Consider the following 12,152-nt stretch of genomic DNA (forward strand, 5'->3'; position numbering starts at 1 on the left):
CCCTAATCTCTGAGTGAACACTTGCTTTCCATCGCTACTGCAGGGGAGATTTTATTGATTTATTTATTTAGGAAAACGGGAGCATAACTCACAAATCACACCACTTTGTTGCATAGCTGGAATGTGTGGCTGTGCCAAAAGTTCAGAGAATCAAGAGAGAGAGAGAGAGCGTGCACGAGAGCTGCTCAAGAGGTTTCAAAGACTATCAAAGGCAGATTTTCCTGGAAATTTGTATTACAATACTGTATTTGCACAGTAAATAAATGCAAAGCTATTTAAGCTGCTTCCATGTGAAATGTTCCTTTAAAGTTTTTTTGGAAGCCAAAATAAATGTTTGGTAGATGAATCTACCTGTGAAAAGTATTAACAAGTAATGCTTTTTCGAGTTCTTCATAATGCCAGAACTGACCTGAAGGCAGCTCCCCAATGTCACACTGAACTTTATTTGCTTCATGTCTGACATGCTCCTGGATGTTTTTGAACAATGAACCTCAGTAGTGGCAAGGTCTAATACAGCACTTTTTATATTAAAGTGTGGTTTAAATATCAATTGCTCCTATGTAAATGCCAGGGAATAAAATGGCATTGGTGATATTTTCAAGGCATAGGCCACAATCCAGATAACTGTTCACTATGGGACTAAGCTAGGCAAGACAAGTGGGGCTTTTAACTCATTAGTTTTGAAAAGTAACCCTCTTTTCCACCCACATGGCAAATAGTTTATAAATTTAACAGAGTTGCAAAAGTGAAGTTTGAAATGTAACATTGGTGCTTGCTATTCAACAGGGTATTTTAAAGTCTTCTTCACAGGACTTTTGCTTTCCTTTCCAGGAGCTATGTTGGGGTTAGATCATAATTGAAACAATGCCCACCTTTACGGGGAGAACTCTATGGTGCTGCTGAGCCAGACCTTAACCTACTAGCCCATTCCAAATGTACAATTAGTTTGGGAAAGCTGATAACAAAAGAAAACTATGTTCCTTATGCTCAGGTCATTAACTATGTTTCTTATGCAAGCATGACTACAAAAAAACTGGGGAATGTTTGCTTTACACACCAAATTGTGGTTGTCCTTCAATTATCACTAAGATGATTGTAAACTAAATTTTCTTTAATAGATAAGCTTAAGAAATCAGGGCCTTTATAATCGTATATGAATAATATTACTTTTACTTAGAAACCAATTATTTCTACTAAAACTTCATGTGTCAATAAAATGTTGCACAAATGAATTTGTTAAAATTCAAGGTCATCACAATATAGATCAAACAGAGGTATACCTATATTTAAGCTACGCTTTTAACAATCAAAAGTGTATTTATTGTAATTACTTCTCTAAATGTACTTTGAACTTGGGATGCTATTTTTCTATATGTGAGAGAATAAATGCACTTCTGTTAAACAGATGATACCTAGATAATTTGATGTATACCTAGATATACCTAGATAATTTAAGCTGACTCTAGTAACTGGGGACCAAACTGCATCTCTTTTGGTTATATATGGCAATCTATCACACCAAGCTGGCATCTGTACATTAGTCTTAAGGATTATTAATCTGCATAAAATGTAATTATAAAGTAAAATTGTTAAGAATTAGTAAAACATATTATAAAACAATTACATAATCTGGTATGGATGGCAGTTGTAAATTATATAACCTGGTACAGAAATTCTCAAAATTCCACTTGACAGAAAAGCTAACAGTTGATGCTATTACTATAATAGCATCCTCCTTGGGTATCCCTGCATCAAACCACACACCCAGACCCTCCTTTGGCCTTGCAGATCAGAACAGTCCCTAGCTGCCAAATTTTGATATTGTGCTCATACTTATCCACCATAGCAAGCATTCGAAAATCCTTTGGTAACTGTGTTATTAGATACCTTTAAAGCCTTTGATACTTTAGAGTGGGGCTTTCTTTTTTAAACCCTGGAAGTGTATTGTTTGGGAAGGAATTCTGTATAAGCTTCAGCCCAACTGTATCAGCGTAATAGGTCCACTATATAGACTATTGGCCTGGACAGAAAACCATTATGGTTACACTGTGGCACAAATCAGGTTGGTTATCTCTTTCTGCTGCCCCGCAAACCAGAAATACCTTTAAGGCATCACTATCAGGTGAAGGTCATTGAGCACCAGTTGAATTTATACGCAGATGTGGCCCTAATGTTCTGTGATTCAATTGCAGTGCTCCTTAAGCTCAATGAAGAACTCCTGGCTTTGAACCAGTGGCAGACCTCCATACTATTTAAGATCTGAAATGATCATTAACCCACGCCTGAGAACATAGAATAGATTTGTATCTGAAATAAGATACCCATTTGCCATAAATGCTTTTGTTATTTGGGAGTTCAAGTCCCCCCCCCCCAATCTCAACAAATTTTTCACATTTTGCCACCAACAAAACAGATCAAGAAATATCTGAAGAAATGGTAAAATAAAAATTTGTCGGTTTGAAGGGAAAACTGCTGCTGTCCAAATGAAAATAGTCCCAAAATGCCTATTTTTATTCCAAACCATCCTCATATTGATCGTTCCATCTGTTCTTATGTGCTTCCAATTGGTTATCAATAATGTTATGTTTCAGTGCAAGAAGGAGGAGGAGGAGGAGGAGGCACTTAAATTGCTGTATCAGAAATCACAGCATATAGATAGGATCTTTCCAAACTTGGCTAAATATTTTGCCACCTTTCATCTTAGGCAGATCACTTATGCCAGGTGTGTTTGCATGTAATCCTCTGTCCCTCTGGTTACTTTTCTATATGCAGGAAACTGCTTAAATGCTGAACATTCAAACAGGCATCTGCCACTCCCCATGTCACTTGCAACCAAGAACTGCAGCATGCCATTCTGACTGTACAGTGTGGGACTTCATGGTCATTGCACAGCCTCATTCTTCATTTTGCTCTATCATTCACTGTCAGAGGAAATTCTACTGCAGCGTATTTGTATTCCCAAAATTTATGTAGCGATAGTCCTGGTGATTTAAGAAATCAAAGATCTTGTGACAGAACCAGAAATTGGACCAGCAAAGTCATCCTATTATTGCCTTTCCAGCCTTGGGGTGAGTTGCAGAACAAGAGAACTGTAATAGCTTAACCCAGTTTCATGCAGCTGCTTGAACTCAGAAAATAAAAATTGCCTTTGAGGCTCTGTCATGCTAGTTGTGCCAACTGTGAATGTTAATGCAGGACAGAATGTGAAGAGAAGAAACTGAATGTACAACGTTAGTTTCGTATGTTCCTCAGTGTCTATGCCACCCCCTACTATGCTGAACACAGATCTTTCAAATTGTCCTGATCAACTCCAACAGTCTATTATCTCAAGTAAGTAAAGGCCAAGCAGCAGGATGCATGCATGAGTTTAACGCAAAAGTGTGAATCGCAGAGGCAAAATTCAATAGAGATTTGTTTTAGTAGGGGAAAACAGTCAGGCATAAAAACTGATAAAATGCAAAACAATTAATTGCTATCCCAGGTGTGTTTATTTCAGTAATACAGGGTGACACATTTTCAAAAAACTAAATAAAACCCACTGCTTGATTTTCTACAAAAAAATTTCAATTTTCAGAAATTTATTGTTTCTTCAAATGATTAGTAATGATGAAGGAATACATGTAATCCCATTTAGGTCACCCCACCCCCAAATAAAGGCTCCTAGCACATATGCACCACCCATGCACCTCTTTTTCTGAAATTAAAACCACCCAAAAAACAAAAGAAGGAACTAAGTGAATACCTTTTAGAACTATCCCCATAGTATAAGGGAAAACCACCATCCTTTTAAATGCTATCAGTATTCATCCCCTTGGAAAGAGTTATCATGTCTCCACATTTAATCCAGTTCAGAAAAAGGGAAGATGGTTTCTTTAAAATATAGAAAATAAAAGATGCCCAGCACAGAAGTCCTACTGTTAAGTTGTCATTTACAAGATATTTAGAACTATTACAGTAAAACTTGGAATTCCTACATAAAACTTTGCATTTGTTTGAAAGTTAAAACTGCACAAGTGTTGATTTCCCTATATATTCATATATTCTAGTTCACCTACTTCTTGCTAGCTTGTAGAAATTTTTAATATGTTGTATAGGCCATTTAAAATCAACATGACATGCTTTCTTTTTTAAAAATAAAATATATAAATCAACTAAGCATGACGCACTAGATCTGCTTTGATTGATACAGCACAGCAAAATCTTCTGGAAAGTATTCCAGAAATGTTCTTATTCATAATTTCCAGACAACTGATAACACTGCTATATAAAAAAAATTTGGATGAGTAGTGGGTTACAATAGCTGATCAGTAGCAATTACCACTAAGTTTCTACATTCTCCCCTCTCTCTCAGGGACAAATGCTGTATTTCTTTTCTATTACAGATAAGAAAGCATGAGAGGGAAACAGATCTGCTAGGGAACACTATTTTCACATTGTCAACACCATCATAACGTGTGGGTGGGCTTAGTGAAGAGCCAACTTGTAGATATTTTGCGATTTTAAAATCTTACACAAGCAAATAAGACAGGCAAGGAAGGTACGTTATAATCTAGTGTAGTTCATTTGCCTTTATTAAGCAAAATTTCCACAGGGTATTCTCCTAATCCAGCCAATTGCACCACAGCATAAAGACTGAAGAAGCAAAAGACAACTGATAATAGTTTTAGATTTTGAGAACTGTCCAGTACGTACAGTACTAAGTAGATGTCATAATGTAACCTGACCAACTGTTCCTAAAGACCTAACTATTCCCTCACCCTTCAGGAAGGGTTGATTTGTTGTGGATAAATAGAGGCAGGAGAGGAAATATTTAAATATTTTTCTTTGCCACTTCTGTCCCCAAGACATTCCCCTCGCCTCACCACAGGCTTCCAAATACATGTTTACAAATATGTATTTGGACCATACAGGATGCTGATGCAGTTTTAGAGTGGAAAAGCAAACAGGTAAAGAAAGAGTTTAGCAGAGACAGCTGTAGGGAAATGCACCTCAAGTAAAACCATTTTTGTTTCATTTATCATTTTATTTGTGACACTCCCATTTGTTTTGTCTTTCATTTGTTATGGTTCTCATTTGTTTTGTTTTACTTCCATTATTGTTTCATTTGTTATTGTTGTTTGTTTCTCATTTATTTTGTTTCCACTTTGATTACTGGGAAGACCCAGCCTTTCTTCTGATGCCCACACTCAAAGTTTCCCATCCTTATAATACTGAATTTTCAGGTGCTGTTTTACTGCATCATCCTTGCCATATTTCAGACAATTTGGCCCAAAGAGTCCTCACTTGTTAAGCATTTTGAAAAGGGACAGTATCCTCTAAGTTTTCCACTGCTTTATTTGGACTATTTTCATGTGTTTTCACCCCAATATCCCTCTTTCATACATAATGTTATCTGAATGTTCCAATACTACCAATCTGCCATGGAGTGCAATATCTCATATCAGTATCCAAATTCTCTCCTGTCAGAAAATGGGATGGTAATTAATAATAATAATAATAATAAACATTATTTATACCCCGCCCATCCGGTTGGGTTTCCCCAGCCACTCTGAGGAATAAAATGATATAGGAATCCATCAATATTGGGAGGGCCACAGGCTCCCAACCTTTGAGCTAAGTAGCACTCCTCTGAGGGTAAGGCTTGAACCTTGAACAAACAGTTGCTGATCTGTATATTAGAAGAGGAGGAGGAGGTGTTTGGACTTGATATCCCGCCTTTCACTCCCCTTAAGGAGTCTCAAAGCGGCTAACAATCTCCTTTCCCTTCTTCCCTCACAACAAACACTTGTAAGGTGAGTGAGGCTGAGAGACTTCAGAGAGTTGTGACTAGTCCACGGTCACCTAGCAGCTGCGTGTGGAGGAGTGGGGACACGAACCCAGTTCACCAGATTACAGGACTTGACATCTTTTCGCAGGGCCTGTAAGACAGAGCCGTTCCACCAGGCCTTTGGTCAGGGCGCAGCCTGACTCCCTCCTTTGGCAATCTCTACAAAGCTTTAGTCTATGGTTGCCATCAATTTGTATTTTAATTAATTTTTAGAATGTATTTATAATGTTGTACTGTTTTAGTGTTGTTAGCCGCCCTGAGCCCGGCTTCGGCTGGGGAGGGCGGGATATAAATAAAATTTATTATTATTATTATTATTACGAGTCCACCACTCTTAACCACTACACCACGCTGGTGTTATAAACTCTAATAGTATTTAAACAATGATGAAAGAGTTTAATGGTGGACCCTTAAATCTGATTTAGAACTACTGGTTTTCAGTGTTTAACAAATGGAAGGATATCTTTTAACTGGTAACACCTGATGTGTAAGTTTAGAATTTCTGCAATAAATCCAGCAACATTTTCATATGGCTAAGTAACACTGTTTTCTAGCCTTCTTTGATGGTTGATTTGGATCTTCCTTTTTTCCAGATGTTTCAAAAACAATTGCTAACATTAGTTTTCTTCGGAGATAAAAGTTAGAAGAAAACGCAAAAGCATCAGTTTTTTCTTTGATAGCATTTACAACTTGCATACATTATTCATATAATTGCATGGATATTAAAACCCAGCAAAAGCTGTTAAAGTTGCACATATTTTATTCTAGAGATATGGTATGATTGCTGTTTTATTGTATACTAATAAGTGAAACTTATATTTTAATATGGTACAGGCTGCTACAGAATCCGCCTTCCTGCAAAATGAATATTGTTAATGAATGTGAAGTGGCGAGTCATATATATGTTTTTTTAAAAAATACTTATACTCCTAGCTTCTTTGCACATTTATTTCTTCTTTATGCTTTAGATTGTCCTGTAACAATCTGTTGGTCACTGTTATGAGACTCACTTCATGTCATGGAGAGAAGTAAACTTATTCTGTTTACTAATAATCAGGATCTGTTGGACTATCTGTATCAAATTACAACTTTTTATGCATTGTGGAAGAATCCAAGGGCTCCGCTAGCCCTTGGAGAGCCGTGCGAAGTTTCGTGGCTCTCCCACGGCTAGTGGAGACCTTGCTGGCACCGAGAAGCTTGGGGCGTGCTGAGCTCAGCACACCCCAAGCTTTGGGCTTGGCGCAGCGCTCTGCTAGCCCTTGGAGAGCCGCATGAAGTCGCGTGGCTCTCCCACGGCTAGCGGAGACCTTGCTGGCACCCAGAAGCTTGGGGCGTGCTGAGCTCAGCACCCCAAGCTTCGGGCTTCGCGCAGCACTCCACTAGCCCTTGGAGAGCCACGCGAAGTCGGGGGCTCTCCCACGGCTAGCGGATAGCAGCCTGTTCTGGGGGCTGGGGTCGGGGGAAGCTTGGGCTTCCCCTGCCCCAGCACCGCACCTGGGGGGAAATAATTTTTTTCTTTATTTCCCCCCCAAAAAACTAGGTGCGTCCTATGGGCCGGTGCGTCCAATGGGGCGAAAAATACGGTAGTTAATCAACTAATTTACTAAATATTTGACAATCCTATATCAAAAGTATATCTCTCTATGAAAGTCTATGTCAGTAGACCAAACTACTATCAGATTTATATTTATTGTCTATCTTCTGTGTCTAACAACTACATACTGAATGCTGCATCTGAGAGAATCATTGCTCAGGGCACAAACTTCACACATTTTTCAATTTTCTTGCCAACCACAAAAGGATTTTGCTTTTCGAAATGAATTACCAAAGCTAAAATGGTTCTGCTTCTGACAACTGTCCTAACAAATGGTACTATATGAATTTTCATTCTGTATACTGGACATGATTTAAGACAAACAGAAGAATATATATGATTAAATCTGACTAGATTTATGCCTAATGCAAAAGGTGCTAGAAAAACTATATAGCGACTGCTGTTTTGTTTGCATTGCATTGCTTTTCATGACCCCTTCTTGCCTTTTGATCTTCTATCTGCTTCTTGCCCCTCTAACCATCTACTGCTACCTTGGAATTCAACTTTTCACCTGTCTCTGACTCTGTACCCTTTGACCCACATCTTCTTGAGCCAGTGCTTGACCTCCTGTACTCAATTTAATGTCCTGCCAGCTCTTTCCAACCTAAGCCTGACCTCTAGTTGCATCCTGCCTTGGAGCTAAGTCAAGGTTTGACACCACCTGAAATTGCAGTCATCAAGTAATGAACACTTATGTGTGAACTAGCCTGCAAATTTAAAGGCGAGAGACATGTGCAAATAAATTGTAGAAAGAGAACCTACTCTGCATGGATAGAATCACAGAACCAATAAGAGAGAATATAACACAGGGTGCAGGATTGTAGTCACTCTTTGGATTGTGCACGGAAGTCATGTTTGTGTATATGGAAATGATAGTAAAAAATTAGTAGCACACATGGAAATGATAGTCTTAAGGTCACAATTTCCTCTTCATATAGCTATTCTTGAAAAAGAAATTATGCCATCTAGTATCACAGATAAATCAGTACTGACTCGTTCTTTTCCTTTTTTGAATATTATTTTAGAAAGATTCCATCACCATAGTAGTGACCTGCAGGTACAGAATCTTTCTTAATGATTGATGAAGTCAGGCCTACATCTCCTAAAGCCAGCCTACACTATAAATATTTCTAACCTAGAATCAGCTATACAGAATATGATCCAGAATGTTGCAGCATGCCCTTCCATTTTCCCCCTAATGTTTTCCTAATATCTATTTTAAATGTATTATCAAGGTATACAGAATGTGAATTGCTTCTTTTCCTCATGTATATGTGTCACATCAAATCAAATCACAACAAAACAAGGCTCAAATCTGATATTAAGTCATCTGAAAACATAACAAAGAAGAGGAAGAATGCCAAGTAGAAATTTTTTGTCCTAGATGCAAACTTACATCTAGTACATTTTTGACACTTGAAATTACTGAGGGCAAAATTTCCTCTCTAGTCCTTGAAACGTCATTGGCTCAGTGTTACAATGGATGCTGAGCGGAAGTTCCTTATATGGGGAATTTGTGCTTTGCTCATGATCTAGATAACGTAAACAGCACAATCATATAATTATTATTTTTCCTTTGCATTGACTGTGCACAAAGCTAAACTTGCATTGTACAAAGAAATTATAAACTAAAAACATTGTCTACAACTGTACACAGTAACGCTGTTTTGTAATGAAAAAAATCATATCCCTAAAGGAAACTGACGGGTATTACTCTTTGGCCAGGGAGGCAGCTCTGTGTGACAAGCCAATTTTCATGGTTCTAGTTACCCTAAAGGAAAATGAAAGGTCAGAACCGACATAATTTTTAATGGTGGCAGCAGATTAACTGTCTTCAATTTTCCTAGCCAACTAATCAAGGATTAAAAGCTTCTTTTCTGAAAGGGCTCTCTCTCTCTCTCTCTCTCTGCCTCTCTGATTTTATGCCCACAAAACACTGTCCTAGTAACTCTGTTGTGGGCACATTTCCCCTCAAAGCAGGGAATGACAATCTGCTTTCAAAAGCCTATATTTTGGAATGAATCCTTGCCAGAAGACATACTATCATCAGGAAGTCCTGCCAGACTATATCTTTTTGTACCTTATAAATGTGAATAAAAATCCCCAGCTAACACGATTATAGCAACGAGGCTGAACATTTTGGGATATCCCTCAATTTCATTTCTTATCCTTTAAGCCACGAACGAAGGTGTACAAGAACCAGCATTTACTACTACTCAGTAGCCCTCCAGAATAAGAACTTTCATGCATGCTTGGCAAGGGGCAGCTTGTACAGTGAAGTACCGGTAACTCTGGAGAATTTCTCTTTGCTCACCATAAGGATGAGCAGCAGAGATACCATTTCTGGTTTGGGTTTTTAAATATATATATATTTATCAGCAACCTTTGCTGCTGCCTGTATTTTAAAGGAGTAACACAATCCTCTTCAGAGTGGTTACAGCTGAAAGACAATTCCCAAGAAACTGACAACCCAATAGTATCCATGGGATGGGGGATCAAGCGGTAGCAGAAGCACAATTTGGGTAGATCTAGGGATAATAAGGAAAGGCTTTGCTGGAAAAGTGGGATTTAAAGAAGAACTTTAAAAATAGTAAAGGTGTAATGGCTCAAGGAGAGGGCCTTGGCACAATGAAACCTATAAGACACAAAAACAATGGAAATGAACATAAGGTGAAATAAGTCAGAAACAGGAAAATAGACTTTGACAGTCAGCACCATTTGTAAACCATGGAACATAATGAAATCACCAAAGGGCAGAGAAAAACTATATGTATAGATGGGGAGGGAAACCCAGGGATTTAAGTAGGGCAGGGTTAGTTAACCTGTGCTGCACCAACATCTCAACAGGTGCCTGTTTCAGCCAAAATATATAAACACCTGGACAGCCAAAGGTTAGCTGTAGAGTGGAGAAAACTAGACATTCCATAAGAGAATTCTGAATGCCTGAACCAAGTGTTTTAGCTTGCATTATAAGGTTCACAGTGAGGTGAAAGCCATACAAACAGTGCACAAACAAGGTTGTGTGTCAATAAGAAGGTTATGCTATTAAAACTGGCGGTGGGTAGCTGACATCTGGAAGATATCCCAAAAAGGGAGTGCAACTGGAAAACACTACCTTTTAGGAAAAAAACAATCTTTTACACTAGCTTGCACGCCATCAAGATTACCACTTGTGCATTGAAATTTTATGGTTATGGGTAGTTAGCTCAGCACGCCAGACTAACCAAGTGGCAACATTTTCCATGGCAAGCTGCATGTTAAACAAATATTTTGACCACTGAGAAAAATCCACATGGTTGAAACACATTTGATCTTAGGCATGATGAGCGCCACAACCCCAGAGTCGGCCACGACTGGACCTAATGGTCAGGGGTCCCTTTACCTTTTTAGTCATGTTAGTTTGTTGATCAGGCATTGCCCTGGATCAACGAGTCCATTTACTATTGCATTTTTGCAATGCTATCTATTTCCTTAATACACTGTAACATTATTATTTGGAACTAATGCTGCATGTCATTTTTTTCATACTATTTAGGTGTACCTAGAATAATATTTGTTCTCATACAATCAGTATTTGAGTTTACCTATAAAAACTGTAGCCTGAAAGACAATAACTAAATAAAAGATGAAAACCATTTGTTTTAAGCTGCAAGAATTTGCAGGAAGCAAAAGGTAAAGGTAAAGACCCCTAGATGGTTAGGTCCAATCGAATTCAACTTTGGTGTGTGGAGCTCAACTCCGCCTTCAGTCCGAGGGAGCCAGCGTTTGTCTGCAGACAGATTTCCAGGTCATGTGGCCAGCATGACTAAACCACTTCTGGCACATGGAGGAGCATGACAAGTGCCAGAGTGCATGGAAAAGCCGTTTACCTTCCCGCTGCAGTGGTGCCTATCCATCTACTTGCTAGGTTGGCAGAACCTGGGACAGAGCAACGGGAGCTCACCCTGTTGTGCAGATTCAAACTGCTGACCTTGTGATTGGCAAGCCCAAGAGGCTCAGCAGTTTAGACCACAGCGCCACCCTGTGTAATTCACTGTACAGTGGTACCTTGGGTTACAGATGCTTCAGGTTACAGACGCTTCAGGTTACAGACTCCGCTAACCCATAAATAGTACCTTGGGTTAAGAACTTTGCTTCAGGATGAGAACAGAAATCGTGGTGCGGCAGCAGCGGGGAGGCCCCATTAGCTAAAGTGGTACCTCAGGTTAAGAACAGTTTCAGGTTAAGAACGGACCTCCAGAACGAATTAAGTTTTTAACCCGAGGTACCACTGTACGTATGGATGCTTATAATAAAGCTACCTTCCAATCTGGTTATTTGTTACCTTGGTAGAGAAATTCAAGGCAAGATTTTCATGCTAGAAAAGACTAGCAAATCTTTTCTTATGAAAATACTAGCAGCCTTGTATCTGGTGCATGAGAATTCTAAGAAGCAGTGCAGTTTGGGAAGCAGTGCTTGAAATCAGTGTAGTTGTGAAAGAATCAATGCACAATCTTTATTCAAAATGATGTTAAATATTATCCCAAGAAACAAAAATCTGCTCCTTGATCTTAGGAACTGGCTATTATATCTTAAGTGCTGTCCAACTGCAAGGTGAGCAAACATGTTCCCAAAATATATAGTACAATATATATTCCCAAAGCCCTCCACCAATACCTACCAAAAATGGATTAGAAGGGCATAAAGCATTCTCAGCAGAAAATTATGATAGTCCTATAAAATGTGATAAAT

At 38.7% G+C, this 12,152-nt stretch overlaps 1 protein-coding gene across 3 annotated transcripts in view; it reads right to left on the reverse strand.

Annotated features, from left to right (window-relative positions):
• The window catches only part of LOC114597350 (heparan sulfate glucosamine 3-O-sulfotransferase 1-like), a 76,687-nt gene that overhangs the window by 36,069 nt on the left and 28,466 nt on the right, over positions 1-12,152 (reverse strand). The window lies entirely within an intron of this gene.

Source organism: Podarcis muralis, chromosome 6 (assembly GCF_964188315.1).
Source record: "Podarcis muralis chromosome 6, rPodMur119.hap1.1, whole genome shotgun sequence".
NCBI lineage: Eukaryota > Metazoa > Chordata > Lepidosauria > Squamata > Lacertidae > Podarcis > Podarcis muralis.